Source organism: Varanus komodoensis, unplaced genomic scaffold (genome assembly GCF_004798865.1).
Source record: "Varanus komodoensis strain SLA01 unplaced genomic scaffold, ASM479886v1 scaffold6_2, whole genome shotgun sequence".
Classification (NCBI taxonomy): Eukaryota; Metazoa; Chordata; class Lepidosauria; order Squamata; family Varanidae; genus Varanus; species Varanus komodoensis.
In genome coordinates, this window is record NW_025336346.1 from 10,640,339 (window position 1) to 10,658,043 (window position 17,705).

A 17,705-nucleotide genomic window follows, 5' to 3' on the forward strand; every position below is an offset into this window, starting at 1 on the left:
GCTTCTTAATCAAGCAGGCCTTTGGTGTGTAAGCAGCTGCTGGACTGGGTTCTGTGTTTAGGCTGTTGTCATAGTTTGATTGTGTTTTAATTTGTGAATTGTTGTAAGCAAGCTTATGTATGATTGTAAGCCACTTTGAATGCCATGTTGCTAGGCAGAAAGGTATGGTCGAAATCAAATAAGTAAGTAAATGAATGAATGTCAGACATCCTCAAATCATCAGTTTGTTTGAGACTAACATACGATTTAAATGGCTTGTTTTCTTTCCATCTTTTAGAAGCAATAATATAACATCTCATTCTGAAGCCATTAGTGTCTGGGGACATTGAGGAACACCTCATTTCAGTTCAGTTGCATTTTTTAGAGTTCAGTCATTAAAAAAAACCCTGTATCTGATATTTTGCCATACGGTCAACCTTCCAGAGAAAGACCAGGTGGGTGTCATTATGGCCATGTTCATTTTGCAGGATACCATGGGCAGCTGGTTGGCCACTGTGTGAACAGGACGCTGGGCTTGGTGGACTGAGCAGCCCTGTTCTGATGTCCTCATGTTCTTTCCTTTCTTCTATGACTTTTCCACCCTCTTTTCTGATCATTCATATAATGCTCCAGTACTCAAAAAATAGAAGGGAAAGAAGAAAGGAAAGAAGGAAAGAGACAAGTGAATGATGCAATACAATAGCAAGAAACAGGGACCAGTATACAATTCTCCAATTATTACTTCAGTCCTATAATAGTAACTGAAATTTCCATGCTACTTGATTTTCCCTTTGGAAAATTCTTAATATAGCACATGAGTGCTTCTTATCTTGCATCTTAATTATTCTACATGCTTAAAACAAGTAGAGAAATTTTCAATCATTATCTTTACCTGTGTCCACCATCTCCAGTTCTAATAATATTTGTGAGTTTAACACTTCATGCAGGTCTTGTAAAAATACATGCAAATGTGTTTGCACAGATATTTAACTAGCCCAAGCCATTTTCTAATGCAGTCTGGGGTGTTAATATGACCCATGAAGTATATCCCTAGCTTATCAGGTACTGTAAGTTTTAAACTCAAATTATTGCAAAAGTAGATTAAATTGTCAAAGGAAACTTTATGTAAAACTTTATTATTACTAAAAAGTAGCACTTTAACTTATGAGGCTATTTTGCTAGCCACATAACAAATCTGTATGGGGTAAGGTAAATGTTCTGCAATGAAATCCCAGGGTTTCTGCTACTTGACTGACATCCAGAACATTTATGCCTCCCTTGGGGCACCATTCTGGCCAGCCATGCTGACTGGAAAATGCTGGCAGTTGTAGGACTTTTCTGTTGCAACACGCATAGGATTGCACCTTAGACCAGTTTTTGTTTTTCATTGGTTTGTTTTGGAAAAAACCATGACGACATATTATCCCCTCAAAACCTTGAACTGGTTTTGGGGACTCTCAAATGGAACAAATAATAAAGTTCTAAGGATATTTTGTGTCCCAGGTGTGTATGTTCCATAAAGAAAACAGTAAGCACAAATTGTGCTGGGAAGTCATTTGAGACATGATTCAGGTGACAATAGAAAACTGTCATGAGGAAACTGTGTTGAAGAGCCACCTTTGTGTAAGTTCTGCACAAAGTTGGGGTGTTTCGGATTGTTTCTGTACAAGTATTCATGTTCCACCTGTACTGAAAAAAACCCATGGACAATTATGACTTCTTCCCAGCACAATGTTACACACATTGTGAAATACAGGTGAGTTTCATGATGGGGTTTTTTAAAATGTGTAATATGAAGTATCTATAAATCCTGGATCTACAATGAGTAAACTCATAAAAAGTGAACTGGTTTACTTATGCTTTTTAAAACAGTACTTGAGTGCTTTTCTGGCTGAGGCCAAAGTCCTTGGCCCTTTGTAAAACAGCCTTCCATAACCCTGTTTATGTAAAAGGAAATACGAATGTATACGCTTGCAGTTTTTCATGATATTAGGGGATTTTTTAAAAGTGAAATCAACCATGTGCTACAATAAAGTTTTCTATTCAGTGGTTAATTTTGTAACAGCTGGTTCTTGGGTGACACACCATAACATGCCTTTGATGAACAAGCCTTTTAATGACCAAATAGAGCACTCAAAATGGATTTTCAGAGGTAAATATTACTGTAAGTAGAAAACTCTGCAGGACTGCCACTTGTCTTCAGTTTTCCCCGATGATATACCTTTCTTCACACTGACTTAAAATTTATCCAACTGTCTGCATGCATTTCCTAGTATAATGTAGAAATTCACAGTGGGGCTTTACATAACTCCATTTTGATATTCACAGCCCACATGAAGGAAAAGCTGAAACTGAATTTCATTGTTTTATTAGTAATATAATTCACAGGATCTTTTTAAAACACTATTTTTAAAGACCTTGTGCACTTTAACAGCTCACTGAATACAAAATTTGTAATGTCACAAAACTTGAGCACCAAGGTCAAAGGTGGGGTTGCAAGTACACCGTGGGCAAATGTCCTAGTGTGCTTAAAAAGCAGTTAAATGAACAATAATGGAGTGATGCCAAATATTTAAAAGTTACCAAAGATAATTAGAATTGTTGTAGATGTAGTAGTGTTCAATGACAACAGCTGTTTCAGAACAAAAAGGTTACTTCCTGCAAATTACTGCAATATTTTCTCTGGAAAAATAGCTATGGCTTGCTAATAATTTTGCCTCATGTGCCATAAATTCAACCTAAGCTGCAACCTAGGTAACACCTTTATCTTGTAAAAGAGGACAGATTGTCAAAATCGACTACTTGGCAACAGTAGACCAGTTGCATGAGATGTTAATGTGACTTACGGCCCTATCTGAAGACTTACTTCAGCAGGAAATAATGTTGCCTCATTTCTGTCCTTTTACATGTAACGACATGGATCCTATGAGTCCTTATCTTGTGCCAATTTCATGATGTGTGAAAAGTACACTAACAAATCTACTGCTCCAGGAACAGAAAGAGGTAAGGCAGATACTCACAGTGTCAATAGAGAGTAAAACCAGCAACAGTTTGTTCAACGTACTTTAAAGTAAACCTTTCCACTTTAAGAACAGCACGTATTTCAACAATGGAATGATTTCATTTGATTTACCATTAGCTTACTGGATTGTAAGATTGTCCTCTTGATGCTGGAAATTTGGCTAGCTAATTTCATCTTCATCCCAGAACACAGAGGCAGATATGCTCAGTTATTTATGCCTATCAACACTGTGGAACGTATGAGGAAAATTTATAGGAAAACACAATGGGAAATATTCAGATAATTAAATATGAACCAGACATAGGATATTTAAGAGGAGGAGGACAGTCTCAGCCTTTGACCCCCCCCCCTTTCCTGCATGTAACCAATCCAAATGTAGAAACAATTATCCAGGGCCCCAGAGGACTGTGACGTAGTCCTTTTGTTGCAGATACTGGGGAGTATCTGCTGGCTGAAATCTAATTTGATCAAACTGCTGCTTCAGGGGTTGAAGTGAAATTAGCAGGATCTACTTGCACAGAACTTGCTTCCACAACTCAGGCATGTCCCTGTAGCAGTCACTGACACTTTGCATTCAAACAGCTATTACAGTGTGCTTTATGCAGGAGTGTCCCATGCAAAACGTGGTAGCTGGGTTGCTAACTGAGGCACACTATTACGCTCATATGTACATATGTATTACATTAGATTTTTGCTAGTATATTGAAGATCTGCTCTGATGGATAACTGTTTTCCAATCTCAGTCCCAGATCTTAACTGATAAAGCTTTAAGGGCATAGTCCTATATATTTGGATGTTAAAAAGGCGTATGGCTCCCAGCATTCCCAAACCGGTGACAGAACTTTTTTCTAGGCATACCTGTAGGGATTGTGTTCAGGCATGGCCTGGCTCATTATGAACCTGCCCAGTTCACAAGATGTGCAGAGGAAGTCCTTCTGAGGCCTGATGGTTGGCCATGGAAGAAAGGACTTTCTCCCACATGGCATCCAAACTGTGAAATGCTTTCCCTTCAGAAAAAAGACTGGCTTTTCCCAATCTTGCCTTTTCATACCACTTTAATTTGGCCTAGTGGTTTTAATATTGCTTAAGTGGTGTTTTATATGATTGCATCGTTTGCATGTATTACTGTTTTTATGTGAAATGTATGTTGCCCTGGTGACATTTGTGGGAAGTGGCATATAAATCATTATCATCATCTCAAGTATTATAAGATCAATGGTTTATGGTGCAATTCTGTGGATTGCCGAAGTGGATTGCCCCTTTGTGGGGAGCTGATGGGGGGAAGGGCAAGGGCCACATCTTGCCCAAACTGGGTCACTCAGGGGCCTTGGTGGAGAATTGATTTTTTCCCTTCACAGGGCCAGGATAAGTGCCTGGGAGAGAAGATAGATGACCACGTGGGTGTATCTGTGGGGAACCTAACCAGGGAAGTGATGGGTAAAAGGCCAATGTGGTATTGGGAAGAGGTCTAGCTAGGTAAGAAGAAAGTGGTGCCAACAGTTAACAGCTCTGCCATATTTCAGTCGTTCTCACACCCACAGTAGTAGTGGTTGGCATATCAGTCTGCCTTCCATTCACCCTACTATGGAACATCTGCTAGGCATCAATTCTACTATTTTTTTGGCACCAAGTTAAGACTTCCCATGATGCCTCAACCTCCCATGATGCCTCAACCTTTGATGGTATTTAAGAGTTTCTGTACGTGTTGGTCTGCAATTCTCATCATTCACCCATTTTCTGAATTTTTGCTAAGCATTGTTAAAGTGGGCTACAGTCCACACAAGCTTATGCAATAATATATGTTATTATCTCTAAGTTGCCACAAGACTTTTTGGTGTTTTTTCTGCAACGGTCTAACATAGCCAGTCATTTCAAATACTTATGCACAAAAATGCTGTTATTGTGAAATTATTATGTTATTCTAAAGCTGAATTCTAAACAGACTCATAAATAGGGGACTTTACAGTGTTCCTTTCATCATTTTTCAGTCCTGGGACACTCTCATACAACTTTTAAAGAATCCAACAGGCTTTCTCATAAGAAAGGTCCTGTGGATTGTGGCCACTAAATTACTCCCAGGACAGTGTTCCTCAGCCTTCCATGACATGGCTATGTTCTTTTTGCTTTCAGATTTGTGTGTCTATCTCCCTATTTCCAGACAGATGTCTCTCATTAATTATGTGACACTCTATAAGAAAATGGAAACATTAAATGTTTCTGTAAGAAGTACCTCTCTATTTCCAGCCTAAATACACAGCCTTTTGACAATTAATGTGTTTTCTTAGCTAGGATAAGGCAATGTCCTGCCTTAACAACACAACAAAGCATCTGGAGAGTTCAGATTTCAAAGCTGTGTTTGGATGATAAGAGCTTGTTTATATGATCATGCTTGTAAAATGGATCACCTGCTGAGTTGGATGAGATGACATCTTGGGGGCATGTATGAACTGGATCTGGGTATGTTTTACTCCCTTATTTTCTTGTTTCTTTATTAATGAACAGTATTTATAACTTAGCAGAAGCTAATTGCCTGGCAGCTCTATTTCTGCTGGGTACCTAGGTTTCCAAGGCCTCATATAAAGTTGCAATGCATACTGACAATTTTCTTGATAAGACTTTGTGTAAAGAAAGGAGGGGCAGTACTGTGGCTACAGGAATGCTTACGACTACAGCCAGAAAGCCTGAACATGCACACTCAATTGTCTTTACTTTTATCTTACTGGCTACCACTCCTTGCTTTGCTTGCTTATATCCCATAGAATCCTTAGACTTACGTGTTCATAGAGAAAGCAATGTTGATTATTTCCACATTGCTTAACATGAAGTGATTGCAGTAAGACCCTAACAATCTATTCTGTAACAGTTTAAAAATACATTCATTTATTTGTGCATTGGAAATTACAAAGTGCAAGGCTGGAAGAAAACTGTACTGAAAAGGTAACACATGTATCTTTCACCTTGTTTCAGCCCCCTGCACAGACTTTTATCAAAGCTTTTGAACAAAATTGATTCTCTTGATCCATTTCAGTCCAGTTCTTGGCCTGGACTTGCTTTGGCCACCCTGGATGATGACTTTCACAGGGAAATGGGGATCTGTTGGTTTTCCTATACAATCCAGTGTCATTCAGTAGCCCATGGCAACTTTCTTCCCTGCCTGGAAGGATAGGAAGTCAATGGAATCACTTTGCATTGACTCCACTCCTTCCTAGTAGCTAGGTTGCAGAAGGTGATGCTAGGAGACTTCTTGTTTCTCAGCATGGGAGACATTGTCCTATGTAGTCCATCAAGTTCAGTACTGTTTTCCATACACTTTAACATCAACATGAAACTATTGAGAGAGGTCATCCGGTGGTTTAAGGTCTGGTGTCATCCGACAACACCAAACTCTGTTTCTATTTTCATCAAATCTAAGTGAGATACTGGGGTCCTTGAAAGTCTGGCTGCATCAGTGGTGAACTTGATGAGGGTGAACCATTCAGTTTCACTAGCACAGAGAGGCTAATGGCTCAAAGCACAGGCCTTGTTGGAAGGTCTGCCGTGCCTTATATACTGAAAGCCTGGTAACAGCATTTAGTATCCAACAGAATAACTGCAAGGTAGAAAAACCTCAGAAAAAGTTCAGTTCAACTTATTATATTAGTTCTTTCATGAACTTAATCAAAGAGGACTGTTTAGCGCCTTTAAAGTACAGGCACCCCCAAAGCAGAATGCATAAGTAAAGGCAAGAGATTTAATTACTTACTTCTCTCAGACATATTAGTTGTTGTGGAAGTGAAGTGGGAGTAGGACAACAAGGGGGGTGAGCAAGACAAGCAGTTGTTGATACAGCACATTCTCTATTACCTCCTGACATCTGGCAGACCGGAGTGGTTCCTATTATACTAGACAGTCCTGGGATATGCCTTCTCTGGCAGAGTCACTTTCCCCCATTAGGGACAGAGCCACAGTCTAGGGGTAATGTCTGTCCCTACTTTGCACTCTGATTTCAGAGTTGTGACTGTGACACAGTGTGTGACTGTTCTTCATCAGGTTTGACCACCACTGCTGGAAGACAAAGTCTGTGTGACTTGCGTGTGACCTGTCTGGTGTGACTTGTGTTTTAGTGGCTCCCAGAATGGCTAGTATAACATGTAGTATAACGGCGGCGGGGGGGGGGGGCCTCTAGAGACCACTAAAAAAATTCAGCTAGTGCAGGCTGATATTCAGATTGCAGATTGATATTCAGATATAAATAGAGATAGGCAGGTATAGATCTATATCAGCCATCTATAGTGTCTGCACTGGCTGCCCATTCATCTTGAGGCCTGAACAACTGGTTTGGGTCCTCCTTACCTCAAGGAATAGCCATGTACTTGGGCTCTTCTGATAAGGGTTTGCTCCAGATACCTTCCTCTGTGAAGAACAGTCCTGATGCTCTGGTACTTACTTCTAAGATTTCCTCTTTCTACCTTATTTCTGAAGAAAACTGCAAAGTATAATTTTTCAGAAAGTATACAGTAACTTTTGGTTGAAATCAGTTCGAGTAACTATTACTGTGCCCTGTTATTGGATTTTTGGATTTTGCGGGTGTGTCTTACTTGACTTTAATAGCTGCATTGCATGTTATTGCCATTATTTTATTAACGTTTATGTTTGCTTGCAAGCACCTGTGACATTTTGAATTTGTTGTTGTTGTTGTTTAGTCACAAAGTTATATTCAACTCTTCATAACCTCATGGACAACATTCCTCCAGGTTCTCCTGTCCTCCACCATACCCCAGAGTGCACCGAACCCCACACCTACCTCCTCAGTGACCCCATCCAGCCGCCTCAACCTCTGCCATCTCTTTCTCCTTTTGCCTTCAATTGTTCTCAGCATCAGGTTCTTCTCCAGTAAGACCTTCCTTCTCATTAGGTGGCCAAAGTATTTGAGCTTCATCTTCAGTATCTGTCCTTCTAAAGAACAGTCAGGGTTGATTTCCTTTAGGATTGACTGATTTGATGTCTTTGCAGTCCAAGGGAATCTTTGGAGTCTTCTCCAACACCACAATTCAAAAGCATCAATTCTTCGGCACTCAGCTTTCCTTATGGTTCAGCTTTCACAGCCATATATTACAACTGGAAAAACTATAGATTTGACTACACAAACTTTTGTTGGCAGGGTGATGTCTCTGCTTTTTAGTATGCTGTCAATATTTGCCATAGCTTTCCTCTCAAGGAGCAAGTGTCTTTTAATTTCTAGACTGCAGTCCCCGTCTGCGGTGATCTTGGAACTCAAGAAAATAAAATCTGTCACTACCTCCATTTCTTCCCCATCTATTTGCCAGGAAGCGATAGAAATTTTGAATACATAATTACAATTAAGTATTAGATGTCTCTACCAATAGATGCTCCATGATGAGGCTGTTACTGTGCAATCAAAATGTTATTGTGTCTTAAACATGGAATTTTACAGGGGATCTATATGTTGCCATCTTCAATTTGCCCTCTTTCTGTGTTTCCCTGTGTTTCCTTTCCCTTCTTCTAGCACAAAAAGCCTGCAAAGGAGGGGGAAATGGAACAATTGCCAGGCCTTTTGATTGGTAGCACTGGGAATTGTCCATCTGGAAGATCCCTACAAAGGGGTGTAAGCTGAGGTATAATGTCAGACTGGGTTGAGTATTTTGGAATATTCAGCTCTATAATGCATATTTGTATGTGGAAAGCCCATTATTAAGCAAATGTACTAGCCTTTAAAATGCTTAATCTTCAGTTGCCATAATGAGGCATGTATGAGGTCTAGCTGAATCTTCAAGTGGCATCCAGGAGATCAAGGGTATTCCCAGCCAGACTTCTGCCCTGAAGGGCATCGTGAATGCAGGATGACTTTGAAAGCAATCATCAGGCTTTAAAAATGCTTTCATATCATGAATCATTGCCAGCAGAGTCAAATGGCTCAAATGAAAGGGGGTGGTTTACATGTCTCAACTTGATCTTTCAAGAGTTAGTGAATGTATTCCTAGAAATTGTCCTTTGCATGCATTCTTTAGGAAAATGTCTAGAAAAGGCTTAGTAAAGAGTTAATATAAGCAACATGCTTTCATTAGTAAGGTGATTTTGAGGGGAAGTCTAAATTTAATTTTCCAGCAGCAAGATACAGGCGCACTTGATGACATACATGTAATATACACCCAAGTACAAAGACATAGTGAGGCCCTTAAAGTATAAATTATGCCTGCTTTCAATAAACCACTGAAACCCAGGAGAAGCAAGAACAGCATTGAGCAATAGAGCTTAAGTGAAAGTTGCTGAAGAATGAAAGGGGAAACATGGCATACTTTCATATCTGTATCTGTATCCCCAGGTCTCGCTCATTTGTATGTATCATGCAGCTCCGTTTTTTAAAATTCCAATTCAGATGCCTATTGAACCTCATTACCATATTTTCACTCCATGAAATTACTATAAACTAATCACCTAAGAAAGTAACAAAGATATGTGCAGATCAATAAACAGGATGTGACTCCTGTCTGTGTTTTGGCAGAATGCAGTGACAAAGTAGTCTCTGCCAAGTTAATGTCCAAAGAAAACTAACATCACAATCCTATTCATGTCTACTCAGAAGTAAATCATGTTGCAGTCATGAAATTTACTCTTAGATAAGCAGATAGAGGATTGCAGCCTAACACTGCGTTCCTATTCTTGTGTAAGCAAATTCCATTGATTCTAATTAGGCTTAAACCCACCTGCTGCTGTAATCTAATTTTAGCCATTTATTGGGGAGTAAGTCAACAGAATAGGACTTAGTTCCAGCATGATATGTATAATCAATACTGTAAGGCTGATCATGGAGCCAGTGTAAGCAATCTCTGACTGAGACTGTGTGACTTACTACATCAGACTGAAATGTTTACTAAATCCATGTCAATTATTTCTGTCAGTAATTCACTTTTTGAATTCACATGATTTCTAGTGTATAAGCAATGTTAATGAAATAATACTAATAAAAAGTCTGCTCACTCTCAAGAGTTCAGTGAGTAAAGGAGAAATTTAATTTATTTTCTGTTTGGCACAGAAGTTAATTTTTTTGTGAAGCCCAAATCCAGAATTCTTTTTCTAAGAAAAACATTAATATCTCTTCTGAGCTGTATTTAGCATACCAGTGTTTTATGCTAATATTTGTTCAACCCAGTTACGAGATCTACAACATTGAAATGGATAAAAGAAAATTCCTTTGCCAAGGTAAATGATGAAGAAATAAACAACACTGTTACTTCAAAGTTTTATTTTTCTGTCAATGAAGAGGAAGCATTACTGTAAAAAACTTAGATTGAAATGATAGCACTCTCCAAAAGATCAATGCATCAATTCAGACAAGATACTTATCTGGCATCATTTAAGGCAATGGGTCTTATGTATAAGGCTGCATTATTGGGCAGTAAGCCCCATGGAAGTAAGTAAACAAGTTCCATATAAATACAGGTAGAAGCAGGCCGAACATATATTTTGATCATTCTTATAGTATAGTAATTATAACTTTATCCAGCTCAGTTGTGCCATTTTCATGGATTCACCAATTTACATGCTAAGCCGAGAGATATGGGCAACAGGGCCCACTCTACCAATACTGCCCTCATGAAAGCACCTCCTTCCTTAGCTGGCACCACTTGCAGGCTGAGCTGAGGGAGACAGAATGGCAGTAAAGGCCATCCAACCCTCTTGCAGAAATAATTATTTTTCTCTCTTTTCCCTCCCCATTCCTTTTTCTTTGCCTCTGGTATCTTTTTAGATTCAAGCCTGCAGTCACAGGCTATCTTGTTTAACTCATTACACATAAAAGGGTAGATCTCACCTTTGGAAAGAGGTAAGATGCTCTAATGGTGACAGAAAAGCCAAGAGCAATGCCCTCAAGAGGCCAGACTCTCACTAGTCTGGTCTCCTAGCTGGATGATCCAAAGCAGAATGGTCAAAGTTGGGATACCAGGCTAAGATGCATCCAGCCTCTTCAGGAGTAATGACCATATCAGAATATTTCCCTTATGATGATGGGGCCAAATAAACTCTCAAATGGTAGCTATTGGGCAGCAATGGTAGCTGAAGGCAACACTGGTGGAAGATCTTTCACAGACAAGCTAACTCTTGCTAGCACTGCACAGAAGAAGACAATGGTAAACCACTTTTGCATCTTCTTACCTTGAAAACCCTATGGTGAAACAAAAGAAATAAGAGATATCACCAGAAGATGAGAACCTCAGGTTTGGAGGCACTTTACAAGCTCCTGAGGAAGGGCAAAAGACAAATACTAGTAGTGCTGTCATTAATGAGGGAACTAAATCCAAGCTGAAAGAGCGTTTAGTGGCTGACATGGACAGAGGCAAAAGGAAAGTCTGATGCTGTACAACATGTACAATTGGAACATGGAACAGGACAAGTATGAATCAAGGTGAACTGGAAACTATAAAGCAAGAAATGGACCAAAATGGGACATTTTCAGTCATATAAGCACAAAGTGTTTTACTCTAGAAATGACAAACTCAGAAGAAATAGAGTGGCTCTAATAATGAGGCAAGATGTAGCAGAGGCAGAAGGGGGCTATCATGCAACATCCAACCAAATAATATCAGTCAGCATGCTCAGAAAACCTATCATTCAAGGCTACACTTCAATCACAGATGCTAAAGAAACAGAAATTGAAAACTTTCGTGCAAATGTTCAAGAGTAAATTGATAACACAACTAAAGAAGACATGCTGATAATCGTAGGTGACAAAAGCAGGAACCAAAGCAGAAGCAAATGCTGTGGGAGATTTTGGCCCAGGGGCAGAAATGAAGCAAGAGAATGTTTCATAGGATTCTATGAAGCCAACCATCTGTTTACTGCAAATAGACATTTCAGACAACTGGTCAGATGAATGTACATATGGACATCACCAACTGGCTAACACAGAAATTAAACAGATTATGCAATTGGGAACAAAAGATGGAGAAGCTGTATTTTCGCTGCCAAAACAAGGCCAGAAACAGATTGTGATGGTGACCATGAACAGAGTAAAACTGAACAAGATCACCAACAGAAGTATAGTGCCAAAATACAATGTCAATAACATTCCTGGGTAATTCTCAGTAATTTGGAGTCTACAGAAAAAAAATCTGCATTAGTGAACTCAATTGATCCTGAACCAAAAGAACTGTGGACTGAAACCAGAGATATTGTTAGGAAATACTGCAAAAACACAATTACTGTAGCAAAAAAGGGCTAGGGGAGTCTAGATAGATACTTGAAGAAACACAATTGCTCAAGAAAGGCAAGTAAAAGCAAAAGAAAACAAAGAGATGGTCAGAATCTTGAATGCCACTTTTAAATGACTTTCACGTGAAGGCAAAAAGAACTATTACAATGGCCAGTTCAAAGCAATAGAACAAAAGAGCAAAACCAAGAAACATCTAGAAGATCCAAGAAATCAAAAGGAAATTCAACTCTAAATGAAGAATGCTGAAAGGGCACGAGGGGAAAAGACCATCCAACCAGGATATAATAAAGGGATGGTGGAAACAATATATGGAACAACTAGACAGACAAGATAAAAAGTTGACAGACTCCATCAAAGAGGAATCCTATGATAAAGAACCTGCAGTATTAGACAGTGAAGTGAAAGCTGCTCTAAAAGCACTTGGAAGAAATAAAGCATCCGGAATAGGTAGGCTACTAATAGAATTGTTCCAAGCTGCAGTGTATCGGTCCGAATCCTTAAAAATGGAAGAGTCCAATGACTGGAAGCGTTTAATACACATTCCACTACCCAGGAAAGGCAAAGCAGTGCAGCAGCTATAGGATGATTGCACGAACTTCCCATGAAAGCAAAGTAACCCTCAAGGTGTTGCAACAAAGAATGTCACCATATATGAAGTAAGAAATGTGAGGCACTCATAGTGCAAGTATTGCTGACTACCATTGTGCATATATCGTATGCTGACCACTGGAGCTCACCAGAGAATTTCAGAAGATATGCTTTGGTGATTGCAGAAAAACTTTTTACTGTGTGGATCACAAGAAGCTACAAGTGGTTCTGAAACAGATGTGCCTCAGCATCTGCTTATCCTGATACATAATTGTGGACATTATGCATTGCAGACAAGAAGCTACTGTTAGGCAGAATATGAAGGAAATATGCTTTCCTATAGACAAAGGTGTATTTTACCTCCTTTTCTGTTCAAGCTATCATAAGGAAAGCTGAATCAAGATCTGAGGCAGGAGTGAAATTGGTGGAAGATACATCAGTAATTTAAGAAATGCTGATGATACCATATTACTGGCAGAAAGCCACAGTGAATTTTAACAATTCCTGATAAAAGTGAAAGAAGAAAGTGCAAAAGCAGGATGCAGCTGAACATTAAGAAAACAAAGTAATCACTACAGAATTACATGACTTTAATGTCAACAATGAAGAAATTAAAATTGTGGAACATTTTGCATACCTTGGCTCAGTCATCAATTCAAGGGGAAACAGCAGCCAAGAAATTACAAGTAGACAGACTTGGAAGAGTAGCAGTGAAGGAACTAGAAAAGATAATCAAGTGTAGGGATGTTTCGCTGGAGACCAAAACCAAGATCATTCACACCATTGTACTCTTAATCACTGTGCATGGGTGTGAAAGCTGGACAGTGAAGGAAGATGACAGGAAGGAAACTGAAGGATTCAAAGCATGGTGCTAGAGCACAGTGTGGCAAATACCCTGGATCAACAGAAAGATGAACAAGTGGCTCCTAGAACAAATCCAGCCAAAACTTGCCCTGGAAGCAACAGTGCTGAAAAGCTGTCATACTTCAGGCACATCATGAGAGGGCCAAGGCTCCCTGGAGAAGGCAATCAGAATAGGGAAAGTCAGAGGCAGAACCAGAAGACGGAGACTAAATATGAGATGGCCCGATTGCTTAAAGGAAGCCACACCCTTGAACTTACAAGAGTGGAGCAGGGCTGTCAAGGACAGGGCCCCTTGGAGGGCACTCGCTCACAGGGTTGCCGTAAGTCAGAGGCCACCTAGCAGCATATACAACACAACGAAGCCTTGGGTGCAGGAGTGGTATGAAATGCTTAAAATAAATAAGCCACTCTCGCCCCCCTGATCACTGAAGATGTGCATCCAGCCCTGCAGAGGTGAAGCATGCAACAGCATTTCTGAGCATGTGCAGAGTGTTTTTTCCAAGCAGCAGCCCCCTCCTTCCACATGGTTGTTCAGTTGCTATAGACAGCAGGGTGAGCGGACTCCAGAGGGTGTGGGCAGAAGTGGCTGCTTAGGCAGGCAGGCAAGCGGTGGCAGCAGCAAAAGCTGCAGCCTCCACTCCATCGCTGGCTGTCTCCAGCCAATGGTGCAGCTGGGCCTCCTGCTGGGCCCCCTCCCAGCTGCTGCAGTACACAGAAAAAGGGTGGAGATGGTGGCAACGGCTCCCTGGTCACCCCTCCAGGCGAACGAGCAGCAGGGTGGCTGTGCAAGGGGCCCAGCTCTCATGCCCCCGCCAGCCAAGAGAGGACTGAGGCAGCAGCAGTTTCTCCTTGCGGCCACCTACACTACTCCCGAGCGGCAAGGCGCATCAGGTGCCTCCGGTCAGGTCACTCCCACACCCGAACCCCAGCCCCTGCCTGGCCATCCCTGTTGAGTTATCGGGGAGGCTCTTGGCCCTCGAGGTAAGGCAGGGCCTGGCAAGCTTTGGCAGGGGCAAGGCGGTACCGGCGCTGTCTCACAGCATGGGACATGCGACAGGGTACAAAATGAAATCGAGACGCTCCGTTCATCCTCCCTAAAGCCACGAGCTGGCAGGGCTGTCGCTGGCAGAGGCTTACTTTAAGCTCGATGCTCGTCACGTGGAGCCCTCAGTGTGCTGTGCAAAGATTCTTTTAAAATGCTCAGCCCAACGAAGGGTAACTGCGCTGGGGGCGCCCTCCGCTGGCGAGGAGGTGGGGTCCACGGGGGCGAGCAGCAGCCGCGGGGGACGCCGAGGGTCCTGGCGCTGCTGAGGCCACCCCGCTTCCTCCCGGCGGTCCCCCCGCACTCCCCCGTCCCGGGGCGCAGCCGGCACTGCGCTGCCGCCCCCCGCCTCCCATCCCTTGGCGCCCCACTGCTCCGGCGCGCCCCTACTGGGTCGGCAGCACATTGCCGAGCTGCCCACAGCACGGCGCGCTCCGGCCACCGCGCCGCCCGCGCCGCGCCGCCCTGCCCTGCGCCGCTGCGCCCGTCCTGGCGCCCGTCCCGCGCGCTGGCGCGCCGCGCGGGGTGCCGCTGTCCCACTCGAGCGGGGTGGGCAGGAGGGAGGGGCGCGGGGCTGGCTGGGGGCGGGGAAGCGGCGCGGCCGCGGGCCTGCGGGGCGGCGCCTGCCCATAGGACGGGCTGGGAGGGGGAGCCCACGCCACTCGACGGGAAGAGTGTCTCCTGCGGCGTTGACAGCGCCAGGTCAGTGCGCGCGCGGAGCAGGCAGCGGGAGCCTCTCGCGGCGCGGCCGGGAAAGGCGCGGGGCTCCGTCGCGCGCCCTGCCGCCCGCCGGCCGTGGGCTGCGTCCCCCGGCGCGGCGCTGTGGCGCGCGGGGGCGAGCGCGCGCCTGTGCGCGTGGGGAGTGCGAGGGAGGCTGGGGGCTCTGCCGCGAGGAGGCAAGGGACACGCGGGGCAAGCGCGGCCGGCGAGACGCCGCCTGCTGTGCCTCCAGGGGCTGTGCTGGTGGCAGCTCAGAGACTCGTCTCTCTGGACTAGAAGGGGGCAGGCGTGAAGTAGGACGCAGCCAGCTATAGGAAGTCCGCGTTGCTTCAGGTGAAGAATGTGCGTCTGGGGCAGCGGCATGAAGCAGCCTCACTTTCGCTTTAGAAAGTTTTGCTCCTGTGAGGGTTGATGTAAGAGGAGCACGAGGAACAGAAGCCTTTTTGGATGGGGCAGGCACTGGGTCCTGGGGTGTCTGTGTTCATCTTTACGTGAGGTCTGCAAGAAGTTAAAACCCAGAACTCACTTTGTGGGGGGAACGGAAAGAAATGTGTGCTTGCATGAAAAATAGGTGTGCAAATGTCGTGCCCATGCCCACAATCCCTCTACTAGCGGTTGATGGATATATTAGTCTAGGGGAAGGGCTGTAGACACTTGAAGGCGCTTGCAATGGAAACCAATAGGCCTGAATCCAGAAACAGGTAGGGAAGGAGCGTTGAAGGCAACAGATCGTGTGACATAGAAGCATTACTTGTGGATCATCATGTAATTCTCCCTAAAGAGGAGATAAGAGGTCCCAGAGACCCAGGGATACCTTAATCCCTGCCTTACCATACTTGAGTAAGAGATCTTGCTCACAATGGAATGGGCATGAGAAGATGTTATTAAGTGGGAGTTCTGGATGCTTTCATTCTGGAAGTCTGTGGTATCGGATTGTAGTGAGGGATGGAAATGTTCCTTTATAAAGGTGAGGCGGAATTGATGTTGCGTGCTTTCTTAAGACTGTGCCATAGACATCTATTCCCATTAGGCAGGATGGTGTGTCCAAAGGAACTTAGCTGCTATTGCTACATTTTTGAGGAGGGGCTGGTACCTGCAGTGGTACTTACTAAATGAGTTAAGGCAAGATGATTGGGAGAAAGTTTTGTCTTGTTACTTGACTGAAACTGTCTTTTTTTAAAAGATCGCAATTTTCCTTTTTGGATCCCTTGTCATAAGAAGGAGTATAAATGGGGTTCTAAGTATTATCCTGCCACAACAGAGATTAGATGTTGTGAAATATATGATGCCTTGGTGTCATATCCCAAGTCTGCAGGAGTGTTTTGTAAGTTTCCCACTGTCATTTTTCCCTAGGGCATTATACACTAGAGACTGCAAGTTCCTGTTAGTGTTGTAACTTTGAGGCAATATGTGTGTATTATGATCTAACATGGCAACAAGGTCATAATGTAATGGTGCTGTGGCAGAGGACTGGTTTCTTCTGGTAGCAGTTGGAGGATAAAATGAGGAAATGTTTTCTTTCATGGCACTTACACCTCCTTATGTAAAAAGTCATAATTGTGTTTGATGGTAACTGATGAAAAAACAGATGTGAAAATAATTTCAGTGATTATGTTGGGTGGAATGGCCTGCCTACCCTAACCTACAAAAATTATTGTGGTAGATATAATGATCTCTCTTCAAAAATATACCTCAGAATTTAACAAGTAATGTAAAAGTGTATAATAAAGTGTTCCTGAAGGGAGGAAATATAAAGAATAGGGGAAACTAATATCAGTAGAACCATGCACTGTATGTGATCTATGCATTAGTTCTTTAAAGTAAGGTGATGACAACATCTGAGCCTTAATCAGAAGAAAACTAAGAACACATGTCCATAATACAATCAATTAAGTTCATGGTTAAGGCAAGCACTTGGTCACTCTGTACCCACTGACAAAATAAATATTTGAAATTTTTTCATGCCTAGAAGTCCCATCCTCTTCCTCATTACATTCCCCTCAATATGTATCACCTCTACACAGGAAAAATGACATGTGTGAATTTGTTTACAAAAACATGTAACTTGCACTGCTTGATTCCTGATGTTTCCAACTCTCTCTTGTGCACATTCATTCAGAGGTAAAATCCAATGACGTGTGTGTAGGACTGCAGTTCCAGGATAACTGTGTGTGCTGGATTTCCAAGAAAGTTTGCATATGATCATAGTTTCAGAGAACTAACTAAAATTAACAAATATTTCTAATTTCTCAGTGATTTGTATCTTCATGGAATGTCTTTTC